At 48.7% G+C, this 25536-nt stretch overlaps 1 protein-coding gene across 5 annotated transcripts in view; it reads left to right on the top strand.

Moving 5' to 3' along the window:
* Positions 1 to 25536, top strand: part of ARNTL (aryl hydrocarbon receptor nuclear translocator like) — a 103699-nt gene that overhangs the window by 24369 nt on the left and 53794 nt on the right. For all 5 annotated transcript variants that reach the window (XM_032853517.1, XM_032853511.1, XM_032853512.1 and 2 more), the window contains exon 2: positions 6159 to 6231. The gene's annotated coding sequence lies outside the window, so the exon portion shown is untranslated. The remainder of the gene's footprint in view (positions 1 to 6158; positions 6232 to 25536) is intronic.

Here is a 25536-nt window from a genome sequence, read left to right on the forward strand (position 1 = left end):
GAGGGGCAGGTGAGAGCTGGCTCTGCTAATCTGGCAAACCCAGTAGCTTTTCTGCAGCCTAATGGTATTTGAAAGCTCTTGGCAATGCCAAGGCCCAAGTGTGACTCCCTTATCTGAATGCAGTAGCAATTGCTGTTTTTTTCTGGAAAATTGGGCCCATGTGGTCCCTGTGTGTGGTTTATTTGAGTTCCATTTTTATAACCTTATTACCTTGTCCCCATGATGCAAGAGGCCTCTCTTTTCTCTGAGCTTTGCTGTGAAAATTGTCTCTTAAAAGGCACAAAGTGATCTCTCATCATTTGGGTGGTGTTCTTTCCATAGTCGCACTTCTCCGCAGACTCTGCACACACTTTTCATCACCCCTGACACCAGTTGTCATGTTTTTCTGATCGTTGGCAATTTACTGGGAACTTTTAGGCAGCTCTTAAATCTCACTGCCTCGGTGTTTGTCACGATTTCTCCCAGAAGAGTTTGCGCATGTATATATCCATTCAACTCCTACCAATGACCTTGTGAGGGCCTGACACCCAGTCCTGTCCTCTTGAGCTGATAAGAGTAGCAATCAGCATTTACGGAGACTGAGCTGTTACCCGGCCCTGTGCTAAGGGATTTATATTCATGATCTCAATTATTCCCAGTCTCTATATAAAGAAAGTACTATTACTTGCCCCACTTTACAGATGAAAAAATGCATATTAAAGAGGTAGAACAGCTTGTCCTGGGTCACACAGCTAATCGGTGGCAGAGCTGGGCCTCACCTGAGGCGTTTCTGAGCTTGGAGCCCAGGTACTTCATTCATACGTTCATGTATTTGTTCATTCAACATCAAGTGATTGTCTACAACATGGTAAAGCACTGTTCTAGACCCAGGGGATACAGCAAAGGGTGGAAAAAAAGCACAAAAATTTCCTGCCTTTGGCTCACATTCAAAATTGGGAGATGGAGAAAAATAATAAATAAAATGTACACTACCCAGTATGATAATAAAGACTATGGTGAGAGATAAGCGAAGAGGTTGGTTGTCTAAGACGCGTTGGGAGAATTTTAGAGTAGTTAAAGAAAGTCTCATTGAGGAGGAGACCAAACTATTAGGTGAGGTATCAAACAGCCCCAAATCCCAGAGTATCAACTCAAGAAGACTTCATTTCTTCGTTTCCGGTAAAACTTTATTTCCCTCGTACAGAAAGAGTCTGGTGTGGCTGCTCCTTCCTTGTGATTATTGAGGGACACCCCCCGCCCCTTGTATCTTATGTCTCTGCCTTCTTCAAGGCCCTTAGATTGCTTCCCATTCAGCTGGAGGATAAGTAAGAACAGAGAGGGTCTTGTCAGGGCGTTTTTATGGGTCCATCTGGAAGAAGTCTGTGTCTCTCTCACCCATTAGTCAGAACTCAGTCACGTGTTTGCTTCTACCTGCGGGGGAGGCTGTTGGGAACTAGGGTCTAGCCATGTGCCCCCAAGAGAAAGGAAATGGGTTTTCGTGAACTTGTAGCAGAGCGTATGTCATAGTGAACAAAGTGAAGAAGTAAGTCGTGTGTGTCACTGGGGAAAGGGCATCAGGGAGTGGGAACCACAGTGTCAAGGTGGCCAGCATGGCTGGAGTATGGGGAGGAGAGTGGCAGAAAGTGCGGGCAGGGATGTCATGGGGGTTGAACCATTGGGTCATCGTCAAGACTTGGTTGAACTGGGAATGACCAGGCGGGCCAGGAACATGGCAGGGTTTTGGAGAGAGGGCTGACATGATTTGATTTACATTTTAAAAAGATCCCTCTGGCTGATGTATTGAAAACCGAGTGAGGGAAGAGAGGGTAGAGTCTGTTAGAGTTGCCCTGGTGAGTGACAAGTGCAGCCAGCTCCTGAGGGGTGGTGGTGGGGGCAGGATTTGAGATCTGTCCTGGAGGGGGAACCACAGGGCTTGCTGTGGGCTTGGTGGTTTGGGGGTGTGGGTGACATAGAGAGAGGAGTCCGTCCTGTTCTGAGGTTTTGGCTTTTGCCTAATGATTGTTAGTCTCACTTTCTCCCCACAGAAATAAGAGGGGAAATTCTGGGGGAGAAGAAATCGGAATGCCCTCTGGGCCCTGACCTGTCTCACAGCTGGCTTTCCTCCTGCAGAGTACTTTCTTTAGCACAGCTGGGCAATTCATAGTCTTTTTTTTTTTTTTTTAATTTTTGCTTTTTTAAGATTTGTTTATTTTAGAGAGAGTGTGCACACAAGCACCGGGGAGGGACAGAAGGAGACAGGGAGAGAGAGTCTCCAGCAGACTCCTCGCTGGGCACGGAGCCCAAGGTGGGGCTCGATCCCACCACCCTGAGATCATGACCCAAGCCGAAACCAAGAGTTGGCTGCTTAACTGACCTAGCCACCCAGGCACCTCAGTCCACATTCTAAGTGAGTTTTCAGACAGTGGGACAGCACCTGTGACTCCTCCCAGCACAGAGCATGGATGAGACTATGTGAGCAGTGGTTGCGCATCACCATCTGGAGTCTTCGGGCCAAACCTTGGGAACCCCCTTGGATTGATGTGGAAGGGCCTGATGTTCTCTCTGGGTGGCTGAGAGATGCCTGTAGAAACGACTTCCAATCCCTGCTGTTTGTAATGTTAGAGCTCGTGTGTGTTTGGGAGTGGGAATGGAAACAGCTTCTCTGGGACTTCCTGGGCCATGATGACCAGGTGAGGCAGAAGCCAGAGGTGGAACTTTTTAATAGTCAGTGATCTCAGTGGGAGCATAAAGGGGAGAAAAGTCTGTCTTAAACAGAGCAGGGCGTGAATCATGGCAACAAATGTTGTATGCCTTCTAGGTGCTGGCTAGGTCTTTTGTTTTCACCAGAGAGCAAAACCATACTGTTCCTGCCCTTGTGGCAGAGGTAGACCCATGTGGATAGACTGTAGAATGATTCGTTGGAGACAGTATATTTACGCCTAAGTATTTCTTTTTAGCAATTGTGAATGGCATCGTATTTTTAATTTTGGTGTCCATGTGTTCATTGCTAGTATATAGAAATAAAACTGATTTTTAAAAATTTTCTTATCTTGTATCTGCATCCTTGCTAAACTCACTAATTAGTTCTAGGAATGTCTTTTGTGTGTTCCTCAGGATTTTCTACATAGGCAGTCATATCGTCTGCAAATGGAGAAATTGTTTATTTCTTCTTTGCCCATCTGTGTGCTTTTTATTTCTCTTTGTTGTCCTTTGTGCTGATTAGGACCTCTAGGACCATGCTGAATAAGACTGGTAGGAGTGGACATCATTGTCTGTTCCTAGTCTCGGGGGGAAGGCCGTCTTCCACCATCAAGGAGACTTAACTGTAGGGATTTTGGCAGATGTCTTTGCATTTTCCTGGTATGAGTGGGGGTGAAGTAGGGTTTTCTGTGGTGCTGGCTTGCAAATAAGTGACTAGAGGGGAGGAAAGAGGTTAGGAGGTTGTCACTGGGGCCTCAAGGAGAGCTGATGAGACTTGAGCTAATTAAAGTCCTTAGTTGTTTCATTTGGACTTCTCCTCCAGCCACAGCATCGGTAAAGAGGAGGGCTGGGAGAAAGTCTAGAGATGATCGGGCAACAGGGCTTGGTGACCAGCTAGAGGACGAAGGAAGAAGAGGGGCTTGAGGAGGATCACCCCCCCCCAACACTGCCACCAAGGGGTTAATAACTGTTCTCCAGAGGGCTAGATTTATCTCTGGAGACTAGTTATTAAGTGCTGGCAGAGTTGACATACCTTATTCACTTCTTGAGAAATGTGAGTGTTGTTGGCTTTTTGTGGTGCCTTAACTGGGAAAGAAAGCTGATTGATTGTATTTTTCTCCCTTTAAAAAATTGCCCTTCTTTATGAACTCAGATGATAGGAACTGCAGCTGGGACTGCTGGTTGATAGATGGATGGCAGGAGGACCCTGGCCTGAAGACCCTTCCGATCCCCAAGCCTGCTCCTGGGCCTGCAGGTCTATGTTAGAAACATTCATTCCTTTGCCATTGTCCTTGCTAGGAAGGGCTTTCAGGATTTTGAGCAAAGTTATGACCCAATCTGACTGATGTTGTGACCAGTTCCCTCCTCAACTGGGAATTGACCGTGGATGGAGGGAGGAGTGACACCAAGAGCCAAAGCGGGGAGACAGGTACACCCCTTGAGAGGCTCTTGCAATCATCTATGTTGGTAATGGTGGGAAGAGCGAGAAATGGTTATAATCTAGATATATTTTGAAATACAAACCCATGTTGGTGAGGATTAGACTATGGCATAAGTGAAAGGAGATGAAAATCATTCTAAGCATTTTGGCCTGGGCAACTGGAAGAATATTGTCTTAAACTGAGATGGGGAGGGCTTGGAGGAGCAGACCTGGGGGAAGGCCAGGGTTCTGCATTGGACATGTTAAGTTTGACACACTGAACATGACTTACGCAGAGCTCCTGTCTAGGTGACATCTTACTGGAATCAGGCAGTTGGATATATCCTACTAGCCAGAAGTTGAGAGGAGAGGTCCCGGCTTGGAGAGAAATCTGGGCATCATCCTCAGCATACAAATGATATCTGAGTCCCAGACACTAGGTGAGACCACTGGGGGCGGGGGTGGGTTGGGATGACTGAAGGTTTACAGAGAAGAGATGAGAACAAGGCTTGAACCCTAGGGACTCTGACATTAAGAGGTGGGGAGGTAAGGAAGAACCAGCAAAGGAAAAGAGTAGCTAGTGAGGTGGGTGGAAAACCAAGAGTACTATCCTGGAAGCCAAGTGAAAAGGGTTATCAAGCCAGAGGAAATGGTTTACTGGTATCCAAAGTCGTAAGACAAGGTCTAAGACTTGCTCAATGGCTCCAGCAACATGGAGGACAGGCCAGATGCCTGCGTTTGGACCCCAGCTTAACCTTTCAAATAAGTCACAGTTTCCCCACTGACGAAGAATACAGTTGTGCAAAACAGATCATTTAAGACTGATTAGAATAAATCCAAGAAAGAGGAAGACAGGGCCGTAGAAGTCTAGTAGAAAGGGATGGTACTTCTGACTCTTGTGGAGAGAGTTGAGGTCAGATTCATTCATGTCTTCATTCATCATTTATTCATTCCACGAAATGGGATGGGTTTCAGAGACTTGTGGCAGGGAAGGGAGAAAGTGGAGTTAATTGTTTAATGGGTATAGTGTTTCAGTTTTGTGGGAAAGAGTTCTGGAGATGGATGGTGATGACGGTTACCCAACATGAATGTACTTAATCACTGAGCTGTACACCCGAAAGTGGTTACCGTTATCAAGTTTATGTCATGTGTATTTTACCCTCCTGCCCCCAACACACACACAATTGGGAGGAAAAAACCTAGTGGCCCCATCATGAACTTGGTCTGGGATATAATGTTGGAAATGGATGGCATTTCAGTAGGAGATAATACAGACAGAAGGGAAGAAACACATCCAGCTGGAGGGAATGCAGAAAGGGAAGAGATCTGCTATCAGCTGTGTTTGTCTGGATTGTGGGGTCAGTAGTGGAGGCCATGCAAGCCAAGGCTGTGGACTCAGGCTGGGCCAGTTGGTACAGGCCTGATAGGCTACTTGTGGAGTCGAGCTTGCCTTCTTAGACTCTGGGAGCCTCAGAAGGCTCTCTGCCCAGGGGAGTGCCATTCCAAAGGTGTGCATTTAGAAGATTAATGTCATTAATCCTTCCTGTTAAACCATTATTGAAACCAGTGGGATTAAGGCATGCGTTTCTCTAGGGAAAATTGTGACCTAGCAGAATTTTCAACACCCAGGTCCATGTAAATGTATTGAACAAATTATTTTTTCACTCATTTTACAAATACTTCTTGAGGACGATCTACATGCCCATAGTGTTCTAGGCGGTGGGGTAAGAGAAGGAATAAATGTAATAGGTCCCCTCTCTTGAAAAGCCTATACTCTAGAGAGCCCCATTCCTAAATAAGAAATTATGCTCCCATATATCATGTGTTACCATGAATGTCTTACCTGAGTTCCATGGGAACTGAGAGTGGGAGGTGCCTGGCCTGCTGGGGGAAAACATTGTCCAGTGGATTGGGAAGAGGAGCACGATTTTCTAGGCCAAGTAACAGAAATGGGCATCCTGAAAGGATGGTGAATCAAAACCTATTGGGGGTTGTACATGCAAAGATAATGTATAAATATTCTCTCTTAAGGCTAAACTCTTATCTTGTTGGCTTTTAGGTGGTGCTGGCTGGAGTGCACACTTTTGGACTCAAACTTAAGTCTTCAAATGTGGACTCCTAGATCTTCACTGGTAAGTCTGCTCGATGCCTTCTTACCGAATGACGCTATTGAGAATCAATGTTTGGAAAAAAGGGCAAGGAAGTTATCATTGACACAGCTCCAAAAAGCCTGCAGTACGGGCAGAAAAGGAGAAGCGACATTTCACTGTTTCTGCGATAGATGTGGAGAGGGGGGCCAGAGAAGGGGTGTCCAGGGGTACAGGGGATGGACACAGCTGGCCTCATGGAGGGGTGGGACTTTGGCTGTGATTTGAAAAAAAAAAAAATCCAGAAAGGAGTGCAATAAGCTTTTTGGGTTTGAGAAGTTGGGTATAAGCGATAAAGAAAATGGACTTGCAGCAGCAGCCCCCCCAGGGGCAAGAGCTTCATCCAGAGGAGTCATGGGCAAGACCTTCAGTGGGATAGGATTACTCTAGGCCAAGTTTAGCAAACATTTTCTGCAAAGATCAGACGGTAAATATTTTTGGCTTCACAGACCATGTGGTCTCTGTCACAGAGACTCAGCCCTGCTGTCGGAGAATGGAAGCAGCCACAGCTCATCTGTGAGTGAATGGGTGTGGCTGGGTCCCAGGAAACCATTCCTGGCAGGAAGGTGGTCAGTAGGATTTGGCCTATGGGCTCTAGGTTGCAGAGTCATTCTCTAGATCCTGAATGTCAGGCTGAGATACTTGAACTTGGTCCTGGAGGCAATGAGAAGCCATTGAGGTTACTTGGGGGCAAAGAAGCAAGATGGAAGAAGTGACATGCTAAGACCTTTCATCTGATAGCTAGACAAGTGGTATGGGCCCTGTTCAAAGGAGCAGCAGCAGTCCATGTGTGACATCATGTGGTTAACAGTGGTTCAAGTGGGAGTGAAGGACTAGTAGAAGAGAAATTGCAAAGGGAGAACTATAGAATTTACAGTCCTCTTGGACTTTAAAGATGGGAGCCAAAGAAAATGAAAATTTGGTAGTTCACAGTAGTACTATTGACAAATGTAGAGACTGGAGACAGAGAGGGGTGCCTGATGCTCTGGTTTTAGATACACTGAATCTGGGATAACAGTGGTTCAGCCACAGGAAATGTCCAGTAGATAATTGGAGAGGCAGGGCTGAAGCCTGGACCGAGGTTTGGTCCGGAGACATAGAAGGGAAGCCACAGGATTAAATGAGTCCTCCCCATGATGAGCAGAGAACCGAGCTTTGCGGAGTGTGCATAACTCTGGATGGTGGTGGAAGAGAACCAGAGGCCAAGGAGGAGAGAGTCCCACAAAGGGAAGAGGAGGGGGCAGCAGGGACTCTGGAGAAGGACTTGAAGGAAGACTGCTGAACTGGTGACCAGTTGGCTACAGATGGCCTTGAGGAACGTGATGCCACCGAGGAGAATGGGGGCTGAGGGCCCCAGGCTGCACGGGCTTGCACCTAGATGAAGGACAGAACCAGAGACATTAGTGAAAGAGACCACTCAGAGAGTCCGGTAGAAGGAGGGAGATACACGCATGCTTTGGACATTTGCATGTCAGTTACCTTTTCTTTAGCTTTGAGGCAGGCACAGCCTGCCATGACCAGTTTCTGTTTCCTTCTCTGGAGCCAAGCTTTGTGTGGGGGTTTGTGTGTACATTGGGCTTGTGATTGTGTTCTTCTGCTCCCTTTGAGGTGTGGTGCTCAGAGCTCTGCCACAACTTGCAGCACAGAATCCAGCCCATGTCTGGGCTCTTGCCATAAGACAAGATGTGATCCGTTGGGGAGATAGCTGCATTTGCCTATATTGAAGGAGAAAAGTGGGGAGACCAAGGAACTGAAAGGAGACTTCTTACTGCCGAGTCTGCCCACAGAGGGGACTTGGAGATCATTCCTCAAGTCATCCAACCAGATGTCAGTCTGAGCTCTGAGTATTTCGAGTGTTCGTTCTTTGGTCTGAATTCTACAGTTGTTTTTGGCTTGGTTTGTGTGAATCTAGAAGTTTGCCATCTGGTCATAAAAGCAACAGGTGTAACTGGTTTAGAGCCACCACATCTCGAACTCTTTGTACCAGGCTCAGTGCTGGGAGCTTGGTAGATGTCATTTTATGTCATCTCTGCAATAGCCCCCAACAAGGGGAATTAGTACTGCCAGTTCAGCAGTGAGGAAATCAAACCATGAAGAGGCAAAGAGATTTGAACCCAGATCTGACCCCTGGTTTACGCTGCTCCCTGTTTCCTCTCTCCTGAGTCTGGAATTTCTCCTCCTACTTATGTAGAAGGACTAGAGACACATAGAGTTGTTCAGGTTAAACATTCAGAGCCTATAGTGTGTGTTTCCACCTCTTAGGAGTCTGTTGAAAGGATGCAGGAAGCGTGGGATCTCTGGAAGAAACCAAGACCAAGCCCCAGATACTTGAACTGTTTCCTCTGGTAAAATTTGCCTTTCGTAGGAGAAGGCGACGGTCTTGGGTTTGGAAAGGAAATAGTACTGGGAGGCAGGACAGTCAAATCCCAGGCCTCGCTCCGTGGCAGTTGTCATCTGCTTTTTGTTTAAATGTGTGGTGTTTCTCTCTGCTCACCTCCAGCTTCCAGCTCTGAGAGCATGGTCCTGTTTTGTCATGACCACACTCCCCCAGCATCTAGTGTGGTTTGGCCATGTGGGATGTGCTCAGTAAATATTTGCTGTTTCTAAAGAGCTGGGAGGTGTGGGACAAGGTGCTTAACCTCTGCTCTTGACACTGTGGTTCTGGAGGTGACAAAGGACAAGTTCTCTGTCCTCAAGAGGCTACTCATGAGAATGTTTCTAGGAGGGGAGACAGAATAAATGTGTGAGATGTATAATGACATGATAATACCCTGAAGTAAAATAAAGTGAGAGAAGGGGGTGGAGGGTGATGGGGCCAGTAGTTCAGTTAGGGTCCTCGGGAAGGCACCACCAAAAAATGAAGTGAGACAGAGTGGCTTTGGGGGGCAAAGTCATAATAATTATCTTTGAGGGTTCTGCAGACTTCAGCTGAACTGTCAACACTCCTTAATTCTTTTGCCGGACCCCAGTGGCTAACGGCTAACTAACTGCTCCCAGTGGACCCCCTGTTCGGGCCCAGTGTCTGCGGCCTGCTGAGCACCGCCCTCCCCTCCCTGGTAAGAGCACAGTCTCCTCACCTGGCCGGCCTCTATTGGTTCTCCTCCAGCCTCACACACCTCCTCTCCACAGCCTGCTTTACCACTTGTCTTTCCTTGGTCCTTGCCCCTAATAAGGCTTTACTTGGTCCTTTCTCATCACTGCAAGAATCATCCCTGGCTGAGCCCTTGCATGGCTCACCTCCACCTTGCAGTCCTCCAGAATTTCAGGGCCCGCCCCGGACCTCCTCCCAAGGCCGCATGGCTAGCCGCTGCCCCCAGGCACCTGGAGCTCACCCCTGCGCTTGCTGCCCATGCGTCTATCTCCCTGTGCTGCCTGCCTTGCCTGCGACCGCATCCCCAAGCTGTGTCTCCTGCACGACCATCCTTAGCTCTGTCCCTTTCCTCAGCTATCATGTCCTGTGGGTTACCACGTCCTGCTGAAGAGGACACCCTCTTATTTGTCCACTCCCTTTTCCTCCTTCCCTGCTCCTTCACTTAGGACTCATCATTTGGATTTCTTTCAACAGCCTCCTAATTGGTCTTCCTGTGTCCATTTTTGTCCTCCCTCCTTCCGCCCCCACCCTCCTTATCAGCATGATGTTTATAACTCACTCATCTGATCATGGTTTTCTCCTCTTGCAAACCCTCCAAGAGCTTCTCATTGCTTGTGGGATGACTGAAGCCCCTTTGGCAGGCCTGCGGGTCTTTCATGATCTGCCCTTGGCCACATTGCTCATTTCACTCATTCCCTACCCTGGATTTCTAACCTCAGCCCAGCCTCCCGCCAGCCATCCCCGCTGGGCCTCCCGGGGATGACCCGCCCCTGCTCCCCATTTCAGCAGCTCAGGACAGGTTTTCACTCTTCTGGACACCTTCCCTCCCACCCTGCTCCTCTCTGTGACCTGGACATGACCTTCCTCCCAGCTCCCAGAACACTCTGCCTTTCTCTCTCGCAAAGCACTTGTCAGCCTAACTGTCGTCATGTTCAGGAAACTGTGATCCTTAAGGCTGGGGACGACACATGTGCGTGCATGCAAGCGTACGTGCAAACACACGAGCGTGTGCATTCACACTATCTCTGGGTTCTCGGTGCCAGCACAGTGCACCTGGCTCAGGAAGTGTTTGTTGAAGGAGTAGGGATAGCCAAGTCTGTGCAGCCAAACAACAGATTCATGATGCAATCAGATGTATTTGGAACTGGAGGCTCATTGGCCATTGCATTCAGCGGTCCCACCCCTCCCCTCGGCTCTGAGCGCAGGCTGTGTTGCTGTGGATTGGGGTTCCGGGGTGTCTGTTGTGTCTCCCAGCATACTGAGGCCTGAGGAATGTCCCTTCTCTATATTCATTGCTCTGGACTTTTTAAAAAAAATCCTGTTGTTGATGGAATAGTAATAGCAATTCAAAATGAAAAATAATCCTCCAAGGAACGCTCAGGAATGAGGTCTACCCAGCTTCATCCTGGGTGAGTCCCACACTTCCTAAATTAGCCAAAATAATGATTCTGGCTCACCACTGACAGCTTCCCTCCCCCGTCGTCTAGCTGAGAGTGCTTTTCTGGCTAGAACAGCTAGTGGTCCTTTGTGGACATGTCCCTGGGCTTCTTCAGCAGCATCTGGGATCTTGTCAAGTCCTGGGTGAACACAAAGGAGTGGCAAACAGGAAGGGGCTCTGACCTGAGATGCCAGGGCAGTGTCTGTACCCCCATGGGAGCTGGTGCTGTGCACCTGGCCCGTTGCCAGCGTATGTGCTCCTGCTTCCCTGTGGGGCCGTCAGCTCGATGCTATTGCACCTTCTCTGTTTCCTAGTTCCTCTGCAGAATAGGGAAATTGCACTGAGAATGCAGCTTTTGCATGGGGGCTTGCAGTTATCCGGGAGGGCTTCCTAGAGGAAGGAGTCGTTCTTACCACAGAGGTGTCCTGCTTGACCAAGGTGCTCCAGCAGGCGCTTGGAGCTGCTGTCCTTGCTGGGAAAGACTTAGGATGCTGCTTTCCCTTTTAGGGACTTTCTAACAGCTGTTCCTGCCGCAGTGGATGCATTTTCCTTCTGGTTTGCCTCATGTGCGTCCATTCTCTCTGATTTGCCTCCCCCTAGGGAGCCTCCCCCGACCTCCCTGATAAGAGACCTGGGTCCTATGGTCACTGTTAACCATTCTGCCTATTGATTGCTAGCCATGAGGCAAGTGCTGGCAGAGTGCTTGGTGGGCAAGCACCTGGTACCAGGGCCTTGGTAGGTGTTGGCTGCGATAAGTGTCATAGTTATTATCCCACAGACCGCCCCTTTAGGGGCCTGAGGCCCAGATAAGGCAGGACAGGCGAGTACAGGTTTGCCGCAGGTGCCTGCCTGCCTGACTGGGCTGTGCTCTGACCCGTTCTTCCTTGCCACCCCGCTTCTGCCCCATGTGTGCACGCAGCCCGCCCTCCTGCTCATTCACAGTGCTTGCCACAGGGGCGGGTCTCTGTTTATTTGGGTGGTTGTACACAAGTGAACATTTGCAATCCAACCCCCCCCACCCGGCCCGGGCAGCAAGGTGAGCCCAGGACTCCAGGGGCCTGCCCCTGACCGGCCACACTTCCTCTGTGCCCCCTGCACCACGGGCATCTGGGCCTGGAACCGGAGAGGGGCTCCCGCACATGCTAGCCTGTACCCTCACCTGTTTCCGTGTCAGAGTCTCTGTGCTGAGGAAGTGTTTGTGCCTCAGATCCCTTCCTCTCAGACCCTAGGCCCACTACCTTTGCCCTTTTCTCCAACTTGCGGGCCCCTCATCTTCCTAAAGAAGTGGACCCCGTTCTCCCACCAGGGATGGAGCACCTTCCTCTGCTCCTCTGGCCCTGCACACATTCTGGGGACGGCTCTGAACGCTGAGGCCATCCCGACCTGTGTGCCTGCCCTCCCTGGCCTTCCGGAGCCCCGGGGGTGGGGGGGTGGAGGGGGTGGGGGCGGCCAAGGGGTGGTGTCTGGGGCGGGGCAGCACCCTGTAGAGGCAGGGCTGAGGGGTCTGCAGAAGCAGGTCAGGGAGGACTAAAGTCAGTACCTTAAGAGCAGCTGCTGATAGTTTGTGTGTGCGTGTGCCTGTGTCGGTGAGTGTTTGTGGGTGAAGGGGCGTGTGTGCCTCTTGCTCCCTGTTTTTATTTGCATAACTTATCCTGGTGCACATTAGAGACTGTATCTCCCTCTCCCACGGGTCTGATGTGGGGCCTTGAATAATAGATACTTCATAGCCACGGGCTAAATAAATATTTTCTCGTCTCCCAAGCTGCAGGCGCCTCCCTGTCCCCTCACCCCCCCTCTTTGGTACCTCACTGACCATCTCACAGGGTTGTTGTGACTGTCAGCACCTGCTTTCCAGACCCCTTTTCAGATAGCAGTGCTGCAAAGGCCCCATCTAGACCCCAGTGGGCTGGGCTACCCTGCTTAGGCTAGAGGCAGGGAAGCCAGTTCCGCTGGGGCCGGGGTGGGGGGGCACCTCACTGGGCCTCCAGGGCCCTCTGGGGCCAGGCTGGCTGAGCTCCGAGTGACTCACCCTGGTTTTGAGTGGGGAAAATAAAAATTAAAAAAATAGTTGCTGACCCAACGGGGAAAGTGGGCATGGGGGAGGGGCAGCTGGAGGACGTTGGCCATGCCTTCCATGCCTTTGCCAGCAGCAAACCAAGATTGGCTTAAAGCACAGACACTACCTTTAAAGGGGACTCGCGTGCTGGTCTCAGGCCCTGGCCTTGGAACATCAGCCTTGTCCCTGCTAGTGACGTGACTCAGACAACCCACCCAAGTTCTATAGGCCTCAGTTTCCTCACCTGGAAAATGGGATGGTGGTAATAGTAACCATCTCAATGAGGTTCTTGTGAGAGTGAAATGAAAATATGCTCAGCCCTGGGGTGTCAAAAATGCTAAGGATTTGTTCTTGTTCTTTAAAAGTTAATAACAGGTGTAAGACAACTTTAGACAAAATACAAAGCCTAAAATGCAGTTAAAGGCTCTGAGGAGTGAGATAGGGGATAGGAAAGGCACTTTGTGAATTGCAAATTACGTGCAGATATTGTTATTAGCACAGACATATCTTACTGTCTGGGCTTTGGAAAAAATGAGCACAATTTGATGATTTTATGAAGTCTAAAGTCTTGGTTGTTTTGGGTTTTCGTTTTGGAGGGCGATTTGTTAGGCCTGTCCTGGAATCTTGCCCAGGGTGACCCATACCAGTGCTCCCGGGTGCCAAACGCCTGAGTAGCCCCTGGCACCAGGAGCCTTTCTGTGCTCGCTGCTGTTATTTGAAATGTCTTAGGATCAACAGCTAATGAATGCATCGTAGCAGAGTAAGTTCTTGTAGATCTTTTGACAGCAAGTCATGGAAATTTGCTCTGGACCTGGGAAATTCTCACTCTCAAGCGTTTTAGCCTAGGATAGCCAAGTAAATTTAAACAATTTCTTCACACTTTGGTATGGACAACTACCCTTGTTTTCTCAAGCATGTTAGAAATATATTCCAGGTACCAAGTGCTTCACTCTCATTCCGTATTATTTCCCTGCCTTCTCCCATCCTTCTGAAGATAAAATTGAACGAAAATTACCCATTTAAAAAAAATGTCAGTACTTTGGGCAGAGGTTGGAAACCCGACTCACGGGCCATGGCTGGCCTGTAGGTGTATTTGGTTCCATGCTTACACTGTTTTAAAACTTTACAATTAGCGGCGGAGCAACACCTCTTAGACGCTGCACTGATTTAGAATTATTTTCATGAGCAACTTTGTCCGCAGATAGGAAGGTTATTTTACCCCATAAGCTAACATCTTTATGAGAACCCAGGTTTCACTGAGGCCCTTTCGGATTTAGGAGTCACCTTCTCTCCTCCCTGTGGGATTTCCTCATTAGCAAGAACTCTCCAGCAAGACTTCATAAGTCAACATGAAATATTGGATAATGCAGGATATAAATTTTGATTGCCTCTATTTAAGAGAGGTTGAAAACAAGTGAACTTTAATTCTGTAATTTACGATGTTGTAAATTTGAACAAGACATTTAATCCTTTTTATTAGCCGTCTTGTTGAAATAGTTGTAATTTGGCAGAATTCTTATTGAAATAGGGGAGGGCTTGGAGATTTTCGGTCCTGCAGGCCATCCCCGCCCGTGGGCTTTTCTTGGGTAAGCCCAGGGATGCACACAGGACTGGGGGCCACATGTAGAGATGGGAGAGGGGGTCTACATTCTGTGGTGGTTATTTTGGGGGACTCCTTACAAACACTGAAATTTTAAAAATGATTACTATTTTATGACCTTTTAGATCTAGTTTTTGTTTCTGTCATCAGGAAGGAGTATACACTTATAACAAATTCAGACCACACTGAAGTGCATTTCCATGAAGGAAGAAACTCTTCACGAGTTCCTCATCCCCAGCCTTCTCCAAAAATAGGTAACTCTGAGACTTTGTTGGGTATAGTTCTGGAGGTTTTTTTATTTGCTTGGTGTTCCCCCTTCCTCCTTTGCCCTTATCCCCAGTATATGCGTTTTTACTTTGGTTTTATAAAAACAAAATTCCCTTTGTTTTATAAAAATGGAATTTCTCTATCTGTACTATTCTGTGACTTTCAACAGCCAACCGCCAATTATTATGGTCATCTTTTCAAGTCTCTGTGTACAGGGAAATGGACCATATTATTTTTGACAGCTGTACCCCCATGGTATGGCTACATTTCCAGTTTATTTCACATTCCGTACTGGCGGACACCCAGGTTCCAATCTTCGGCTGTTGCGCTGACTGTTGTTACAGCCGGGGCTGTGCCCACTTGGGAACTTCTGCGTGAGATTTTCTGTGGTATAGATGCCAAGAAGTGGGACTTCTGGCTTAAATAGTTCACATTTAAAGTTTGATTCGATACAGCCTAATTACCCTTCCAAAAGGTTGTATTAGTTCATGGCCCACCTAAGAGTATCTAGTTATGACTTTAATAATCTAGCTTTTTTTGCTTGAGCACATATAAAAAAGTACACTTTAAAAAGTCACACATATCCCATCAGAATAACACATTTGTCTTAGTCTATGGTTATCATCCTATATGATGACAAAAACGTTCCTCAACCATTGTAGCCGATTTAATTATTATATACTTATTTAAGGGAGAGGGCCTGGAAGGTTCAGTGGGGTAAGCCTCTGCCTTCGGCTCAGGTCATGATCTCAGGGTTCTGGGATCAAGCCCTGCATTGGGCTCCCTGCTCAATGGGGAGCCTGCTTCCCTCCCTCCCTATGCCCCTCCCCCTTGCTTGTGCGCGCGCGCTCTCTCTCTCTCTCTCTCTCTCAAATAAATAAATAAATAATCTTAAAAGTAATAAATACATATTTAAGGATTAGAGTTGTGCCAGATAGTCTTTGGAAGAGTAACAGCCAAATCATGGCTTCCTTTTCCAGGGCTCTCCCAGCGCTGCTTGGGTTCTTCCTGGAGCCCTCACTCAGTACAGAGGCTGGGCTGACATTTACTTGAAGAGGGGGAGGCAGTGAGGTACCTGAGGTTCCCAGCACCCCATCTTTACATCTGAACACCCTTCTACATGGACAGAGTCTTCCCACAGGGGTTATCTCATAGCTCCCTTCCTACGACCTCTCTGTGAAGCAGGCATTCCCCTCTTCCCCCTCTTTATATCTGGGGACACTCAGGCCCAAAGAAGATCTGCTGTGTTGAGTGTGCCAAGGAACAGCACCTTGGACACAGGTCTTCTGACTCCAAATGCAGCAGAGTCAGGCCCCTGCACGGCTGAGATGTAACTTGCCTATAGCACATCATGGAAGTTTCCTTTACTGAGCTGGAGGTGGAGAAAGGAAAAGGAAGGGACAGTCCCAGACTTTCTGTGGTCACTTATGTCCACAGCTTTCTCCTAGCAGTGCTAACACTTATGGTCATATTCTTGAATGTTTCCCCAGTAATTAGGAAAGATCTGGGAATTCTCGACCAGTTGACGTACTTGATCACACATGGCTGAGAACCGCTGACCCAGAATGTATCTCCTTCTCCTTAGACAGGATGGGTCTGGGGAGATGGTCGACTTACCATGTGCTAACTGCATGTGAAATTTTGAATTCAGTCTTCTCCAGAGGCCTCCTCTCTGCCTCTCTGACATGGTGTCTGGCTTTTGCTAACAGATGACTGTGTGTTGGTCAAAGCTCCTTAGCAGTCACCTCACTGATGAACTCGCAGGGAGAGTTGACGTCCAGACCATTCTTCCTTCCAGGATGCCCTCGGCTTCGTTAAACCCAGTGGGGGGGTCGGGGGTTGCTGGTCTAGGGAAAACAGGGATCTGGAGTCTGATAGACCCAGAATCAAATCCTGGTCTCATCACTTTTACTAACAGTATGAAACTTTGGCTGTTGACTTCACCTCCCTGAGCCTCAGTGTCCTCTTCAAAATAGGGATAATAATTCTCTTATGGGAAATTTTGAGGAATACATGAATTAAGATTTAAATGGTGCCTCTCAAATGTTCAGCACAGAACGGATACTTATAAATGTGAGTCCTGGCTCATTTTTCTGCTGTAGAGAGAAGGTTGTCCTCTGGGGATGTTCCAAGCTGCTGGCTGGGGATCCAGGTAGCCAGAGGAGGGCCACCAAGATGATTCATACACAATATTTACTCTCAGGAACTTGCTGTTTGGTAGGGGAACCCAATACACAGACACAATCTGATGTGTACATTGGTAAGAATCAATTAATAGAGCAGAGATTAATTAAACTGGGGTGAGGTGGAAGAAGTCATTAAGCAAGTAAGGTATTGAAGATTGAATAGGAGCTTGACGGAGAAGATAAGGCTATAAAAATGCACAGTCAACTCCATTCATTAGCCACCAAGAGACATTACTTTGTATGTATGTATGTTAACTTCGTTGACTCTTACCAATACACTGATACATTCAAATTCATCCTCTCTCTTTTCCTTTTTCCTCTCATTCTGCCTCACCTTCTCCCCATGCTGCCTTAAGATATTCAGCCACTCCAAATTTCCCAAAGAATTTCTTAATGCTTTGGTAAATCCCCAGAGGATTGATGCTCCTTTACTCTGCTAAATTTTTACAAGAGCGCTGGTGTAGCTACCTTCTTCCCATCCCCTTTTTTCCCTACAGTATGAGTAAGCTCTTTTTCTTTCTCAGCAGTGAACCAGCTATCAGCCATCTGATGCTTGCTGCGTCACTCCCGTATACCAGGGGCATGTGACATCCCGTTCAGTGGCCAGAACAACTTTGTGAAACAGGGACTCTTCTTCACAGATGAAGAAACAGAGGCTTCGAGAGGATAATGTGCTGATTACTACACAAGTCGGGGAGCCACGGTTCTACACCGGGCATCTTTCCCCTGGCCTCTGCTGCTTTGTTCAGCATCTGGCACACAGTAGGGGGGCAGCCAACACTTGCCCAAAGGAATGAGAGGTCAGCTCCCCATGCAGCTGGTCTCGTAACCCTCCTGGGGCAGTGACAGCACTCCTCACTTAGTGTCCCACCTGCTAGTGGGGTCCCAGGATCACACAGCGATTGTCATTGACACAAAAGACAATTTCCCATTCTCCTTGCTCTTACTTCTGGGACACTTGTGAGCAGCTAGGTGGACTGTTAAAGGTTTGTGTTTGGCTCTGTTTCTGCCTTATGGTATTTGACAGAGTGCAGGTGCAGTGCTCCCAGGGCCCGTTGTGGGAGTCGGGGACTTGGATTCCAGCTTCCATCCCACTGATGACTCCCCAGTAACAGCTGGCGCATCACAGCCCCTCTCCGGAGTTCCATTTCTTCAGCACGCTCGGGGGCTTCTTGGGTCCCCAAGGCTCCTGGCTGCTCTGTGAGCTAGTGTGTTATGGGGAGACTGTGGAGTGTGCCAGAAGGAACGAACACAGGCAGTGGTTTCAGGAAGACCTGACTGTGGATCCTGGCTCTGGTACATCCCAGCCCTGTGACCTTGGACAAGTCACCTAACCTCTCCGATACTGGTGGTTTATGTCTGCAAAAGAGCACAAATAGGCCCTGCTCCTGGGCTCTCTTTCCCGAGTCCGGGAGGCCTTGTAAACGAGGGCACTTTCCTTCCCTCTGTGTCTGACTCCTGAGTGCTTCGAGTTTGGACTTGCTGGGGCTTCTGCTGTGAGACCCAAGACACGTTTCTCAGGGGTGGCAGTGTTCAGGGCACCTTGCAACACCCTGAGATACTCAGCTCTTAGATCTCCTGAAACTCCTTTGTATCGTTAAGCAGCTCCTGTGAGGTAGGCACCATTCTACCCCATTGAGCTGTGCCGGTGCTGCAGGGAAGCACCAGATTTCTGCCCTTTTCCCCTTGCAGATGGCGGCCGCAGTGTGCGTCACTGCGCACACCTGTAGTTTCCTGTGCACCTCGTTACAGAGAGAACAATTCGTTTAGCAGACCATGCCCAGACCTTGTGCTGGGTGGGGGATGCAGAGAGGAACAGTCTCACAGTCACTCAAGGAGCTCACATGGAGGAAGGGTGCAAAGTGGGGTGACCCAAGGTTGTTGGGGGCATACGCCAGGGCACCGTAGGAGAAGGGAGGGCTGAGGGGCTCTCTCCTGGCAGTCGGGGCAGGGAGGCTTTAGAAAAGAGGTGACTTTTGAGCAAGTCTTAAGGGACAAGAAAGAGTCTACCCTCTAAAAGTTCAGACAGAGCATTCCAGGCCAGAGGAGTGACAGAGCAGAGGCCAGAGGCTGGAGGAGGAGATGCCTGGAGGGGCGTGGGTCTCCAGCTGGAACCAAGACATGGAGGACCTGTGGTCATGTACAGTGATGAGCTCGGACCTTTCTCCCAAGCCCCAACCCACATGCCCGCTGCCCGCTTGGTATCCACACTTGGACGTTTAATGGGCATCCCAGACCCAACATAACTAAATACAAGTCTTGATATTTTTATCTTAAAAAGAAAAAAATAAAGGCAAAGATCTAACTCCTCCCCTGTCTTCCCCATCTTCCATGGCAGGGCCGTTGCGCTGGTTACATAGGCCCAACATGCAGGCATCGTCTGGGATCCTGCTCCTTCCCTGGAGCCTCACTACGTGCAGTTGTTGATAGCTGTTCCATCAGAGCACTGAAAGCCACCACATCTCCCTACTGTCATCCAGATGTTCCCCCATCTCGCAGCCCGTCTCCCTGTTTCTTCTCCAGCCTCAGTGCTGTCAGTCTTCCACAGACTCAGGCAGAGTGACCTTTTAAAAAGTAAATCGGATTGTGTCATTTCCTTGCCAAAATCTCTGATGGCTTCCCAGCATCCTCGGAGTAGACTCTGCATTCCTTGCCGTGGCCTGCCAGCCCCTCCTGCTTCCCTTTATCATCTCAGCACTCTTCGCTCTGCTCACTCCATCCCAGCCACTGTGGCTTTCTTGCTGTTCCTCTTTCTTGCCTCAGGGCCTTTGCACTTACTGTTCTCCATCTGAATCAGTCTTCCCCAACATCCCTGCCTGGCTGACCCTCATTCCATTCTGCTCTCTGTTCAAAGGAGGTTTGGGCCAGAGAGGAATAGACTTATAGTCCCTGTGTTCAAGGACTAACAATGCACTGTCCTACTCCACGCCTGGCCCCATCACTCGGCCCTCTTACCATGCTTTATTTCTCTTTATTAGTACTCACCACTACCTGCCTTTATAGGATAGATTTATTTGTCTTCTTTACTGCTTGTCTTACCCTGCTAGAACGTTAATCCATGAGGCTGGGTGCTTGTCTTACCTGTCTCATTCACCACTCCACCCCCAGGACATAAAACAGCCTGGCACGCAGGAGGTGATCGTCACACATTAGATTGGTGAGGAAAAAAATGAATGAATTAATGCAAGTTAGGACTCTGGCGTTTATTCTGTAGGCAGTGCAAATCTAGTAGACATCTTTCAGGAGGTGAGTGACGTGGTCAGCACTTTTATTTTAGAAAGCCAGCTGGTGGCAATGTGGGGGCTGGACTGGAGGAGGAGGCAGCAGAACTAGTTAGAGGCAGTTAAAATGGTCCAGGAAATTGATGCTGAGTCCTTTGGAGGGCTGTGGGCATGGAGGAGAGGGGACCGATGACAGGGTGTGAAGGCCTTTGAGGATCTTTGGTTCCTGTTGGGATAACTTGGTATAACAGCTCCTGTCAGAAATACGGGGAATAAGCTGGTCTGGGGAGAGGCTGGCAGTCTTCTATGATGTTTTCTCTCCCCAAGCAAATGTCAGCTCTGGAAGGCACGTTCTCTGTGGTGCTGTTGGCTCTCCGAGGAGCGACTCTGCTGCTCTACAGATTCCCCCGTTCAGACGTTCAGTCAAGCTGTAGTCAAGATGGCGGTATCAGTGAGACGGAGCCTTCTTCCTGCAGACGAGACCTTTGTTCTTACATACTACAAGCCACACTAAGTCTTTGGTTCCTTTTCCTCATATTTAACTCCCAAGGAAACTGGCTCTAACAAATTCTCTTCTTTTTTAGAATGCCTCCGCTCCACCCCTGTTCCACACAGGGTTTACCAATAACTTGGGGGCTCGGCATCTCCCTTACCACAAACACTCATGGGGACTCTTCTCCCTCAGGTGTCAGAGAGTCAGGCTGTCGGTGGGCATATATTCGTAGCCCAGGAGGAGCCATGCTGTTTGGTACTGCCTCTTGAAAGCTTTCTTTCGGAGCTTGGATTATTCCTTCTTCCAGAAGTCCCCGATCCTCTCTGACCTGCAATGAAAAGCCTTTCGTCTCTCAGTAGATACCTTCCTGCCCATCTTGCTGAGGCATCCCCCTCTCTGTCCCTCACTGAGAATATGCCAGCCCAGGCTCTGAAGCCTTGGTCCGAAGTTCCTAATCCTGTTTTTCAAGCCCCATGAAGGGAAATGCTGGATCATCTGTGCTTCCAGATGCCCACCTCCCACCCTCCTCCCCTCTCCCAAAGGTCCAGATGCCATGCCATGCCATGGCATGACATCACATTGTGTGATATTACGTGACATTAATAGTAACGCCGTAGAGCTCCTGGGTGCCGGGTTCTGTGTTAAGCACTTCACATGCATTCTGTCTCACCCTTCCCGCCCTGCCTGGGTATTATTAACCTCTTTACAGATGAGGAAACTGAGACTTGGCAGTGCAATGGAGCTCAGTAGTTAAGAGCAGGGGCTTAGAGTCCAACAGACCCACGTTTGAATCCCGATAACTGTGGACCTTGGGCATGCTACTGAATCTTTCTAACCTCCTTTTTCTACATCTAGAAGACAGAGAGAATCTAGAGAAGGGGGTCATGTGTCACTATGAAAAGTGAACAACATATGTGATTTCATAAGCATAGACACATTCATCTGCTGTATGCTAGACTTTGTGCGGTCAGTAAGGAATAGATCATCGTAGATGTTATTGTCTCATTGTCATGGTTGTTGCCGTTGACGTTGTCGTCATCATCACTGTCATTGTTGTCATCATCCTCGTCATGTCATCATCCCTCAAGGCTCAAGTCTCAAGGCTGTGTGACTAGTACGTGGGTGGGGTCAGGATTGACGTAGCCCCGCCTGGCTGCCAAGCCCTTGTTCGATCTCTTGTCCCACGAGGTTGCTCCCAAGTTCGAGCTGCCTAAGACTTTCACTTTCACAGGTTGTTGGACTATCCTGGTAGCATTTGGAAAAACCTGTTTTATTAATACTATTTGCCATTTTCATTTCTTTTTCATATTTGGGAAATATTCTAGTTCTGCATACTAGAATTGGCTGGCCGTTTTGATGATTCTGACCTGCTGACTTGTACCTCAATTCAAGCCACAGCCTGCATCTAGCAGACAGCCCGGGGAGGAGTTTGGGCCCCAAATATCAGACTAATAGGAATTATACTGTATATATACAGCTTATAAACATGCAAATGCTTAGCTTCAGCAGGGTTCAGTATTCTAAATTCAGGTAAATGTAAATCTCTACTTGTCAATTTTAATATTTTTGAAATTTCAATCTTAAAAAGTATGCTTCCTTTCTTTTTATTTTTTTATTCCAGTTTCCAAGGTATGGGTATGGGGGAAGGCACAGGCCAAGTACTTTATAGTGTTCTAACTTGATCATAGGTCTCTCCTTAGAAACTTTCCAGCAAATTATGGAATAAGCCTGCTGTTCCTAACAGGAGCAGGAGTCATGGGTGTTACTGCCAGTGGCTTTTCCCCTCCCTACCTGGCCTTCAGAGCACCACAGAAAGGCAGGGATGAACCTTCTGTAAAGAATCCTTCCTCCATTGGTGCCAATGCCCCTGGCAGACAGAGGTGGGGCTGAGGTTTGGTGACACAGGAACCAGATCTGTCCTACATAGGGTCCTTTGATGTGAAGCTCTTTCTGATATGTAGTTTTTCCTCTAAAGTTTTTCCCTCTTGCTTTTTCTAAATTATAAAAGCAACAGATGCTCACTTCGAAGCCAGGATTAGAACTTTTCACGCCTGGCTTGGAATTCCAGCTCCATGAACTCATTAGACGTGCAGCCCTGGTAAAAACACTCACCCTCTCTGAGCCTCGATTTTCTTAATGCTACAGAAGAGGGAAAGATTTCACCTCTTCGCACTGCTGTGAGCGCTGGGGGAGATCGGTCCATAGAACGTGCTCACGGAGGTTTGGGATGAATTCTTTCCGTTTCCTCAGTGAATGTTTGTTGAGCACCTACGAGCCAGTCACCATTCAGTCTGCTCTGGAAATACTCGAGAACAAGACGGGGGGTGTGGGCGGGGGGGTGGTCTCTGCTTTTGAGATGCTCACATTCTCATCCGAGGAGAGGCAAAGAAATGAGACCATTTCAGAAATGAGGAAATGAGAACCCATAGGTGGTGGGTGACTCATAGGAAGGGCCATTTAAAAAAAAAATTATTTATTTATTTTAGAGTGGGGCTGGAGAGGCAGAGGGAGAGGGAGAGAGAGAATCTTCAGCAGACTCCCTGCTGAGCTCAGACCCCCCCCCCCCACCTCCCGGCCATGGGAGTTCGATCTCACAACCCTGAGATCATGACCTGAGCTGAAATCAGGTCAGACGCTTAATCAACTAAGCCACCCAGGCATCCTAGGAGGGGCCACTTTAGCCTGGACAGCCAGAGGAGAACTCGTGGACGAGGCTCCATGTTTTGTGACCCCTAGGTCCCAGGCTTTCCAGCTTTGAACAGCCCTACCCCTTAAAGTATAGGTCCCAGTTTTGAGTTTGGAAACTCTGACCACTTATCCGTTCTCTTTGGGGCGGACTTTGTTCACCCATGAGCCCCGCGTTCCTAGTGAGAGCTTCTGGGGCTGGAACTGTGGCTCAGGGCCTTTGCTCACCCGGAGGAGCTGACACCGAAGGGAGGAGAGAGGGGATGAGTTTCTAGCCGGAGCCCGTTTTGCTCCAGCGCTGCTTTGGGCATTCCGGTTTCTAGAACTGGAAGTAATTTCTCTCTCGGAAAGACTGTGGCACACAGCCGTCTCCTCCTTCTCAGCCTGTGTGTTTTAAGGGCTGGTTGGGGCCACAGAAGCCAGGCAGCAGGGGCCATCCCAGCTCGCCCATTGGCATTGGAACCACAGAGCTGCCGGCCTGACACTTGATATCGTCCCTCCCGGGGTAGAATATGGATTTTTTAAATGACTGGCTCAGTCTGCTGCATTGAACCAGAGGGACCCACACTGATGAGTGAGGAGAGGTGCTGAGCAGAAGGGCAGGCTGCCTGTGACTCACCTGTGATGTTCCCAGCTGACCTACTTTTATTTGACCTTGATTTGCTCAGTGCAGTTAGAGACACTGTCATGAATGCACTCGTGCCGCCTGATTTCAGCCCAGCAAGTGACGGCCCAGGCTCTCCTACGCACCCGTGACCAAGGCAGATGGACGGATGGACAGGTGGTTAGTTTTTCATTTACCTCTGAATTGTAATTCGATCACAAGGGAAGGGCTTAATTTCAAGAAAATGGAACAATTATTTCAGACTAGATACGGTGCCAAAGCAGCAGGCCTTCCTCCTTGCTGCTGGGCGGCTTAATCAGGAGATGGCCTAGATGGCCGCCTTTCAAGTGGGTCCTCGCAGTAGCTTGGCAACTGGCACAGGGTCATAATTGGAAGAATTTGGCTCTGAGCGTCTGTGGGTGTTTACAGTGCACTATAGGGCAGGGCTTCTTTTATTTATAGAATATTGTGAGCAACAAGCAGCAGAAGGCTGAAAAGCCACTAAATCTCGATTTATTTTTAACAAATTCCATTTTTCCCCTCATCCCAGAAGGAGAACTGAGTTATTAAAAAACAGTAAAAAATACATCATCGCAGAGCATGCCATATCTAATTATGGGGTTGCCAGCATCGGCCTGTAGCCACATTTTGAGGGCTTTGTAAATCAGCCATCCATTCAATCTGTGAACTTATATGACTCCTATTCTTCATTTAGATGTAGAGCGAAATTATTGGCAAGTGAGCGCTGATCAGAAAAAGTTCTACACTGTCTAAATTAGGAGATGGAATGTATAAATATAGAAGAGTGTACTTATGTTCTCAAAGGGAGAGAAAATCACTCCTCATTGTCCATTATACTTAGCTATGCAAGCGCACATCCCATAGCGCTCAGTACCCACATGAACGAGTTCACGCCTTGCAATGGCGGATCTACACCGCTGTCCTGTGATTTCCCGCTAAGTGATTATTACCCACACAATCATAAAAGACACGAATCCAGAGCCTTGTGGCCTGCGTTCTCCTTGTGTCTGAGAGCCCGACAAGACTTCAGGGGCCCCTAGCTCAAGTACATCTTAGTCTAGGTGGCAAAGCTGAGGCCCAGAGAGGAGAGCGGCTTTCCCGTTGACCCACAGCAAGTCAGGGCAGAGTGGGGCTGGGGCTCTGGTCTCCGTGCTCTTCCCTAACAGAGCCCTCCTATGCCAGGCTCAGAGCCAGTGAGCTAAACAGATCTGAGTTCTGTCCTGCAGGGTTTACCGTCTTCGACAGACATCGAGACCATCCAGTAGTCACCATCTGCTTGAGTAGACAGGGTTGTGTGCGTCCATCAGCCAGCTAGATGAGTGGGGGAGATGGTGAGAGGGGGACTTGGGAATCTGTGTCTTCGGACACTAAGGCAGAGATAGAATCAGGGGCTCTCTGACCCACTTGGAAAAGCTTTTTGGAGGCCGTAAAGTTTCTAAAGAAAGAAGGTGCAGCACGTTTGCTGACTATTGGGGGAGATAGAGTATGGCGGCGTGGCGGTGCTGGGAAGGTGAATATGGCGGTTTGGGAGGACGCCTGAAAGCAGATCATTGAAGAGATCTCATGGGAATACCAAAGGGAGTGCCAGGCTGGAGCACGGGCTGGGGACAGATGGGCCGGGGGCCGCA

Source organism: Lontra canadensis, unplaced genomic scaffold (genome assembly GCF_010015895.1).
Source record: "Lontra canadensis isolate GAN:19392208 unplaced genomic scaffold, GSC_riverotter_1.0 scaffold7, whole genome shotgun sequence".
Classification (NCBI taxonomy): Eukaryota; Metazoa; Chordata; class Mammalia; order Carnivora; family Mustelidae; genus Lontra; species Lontra canadensis.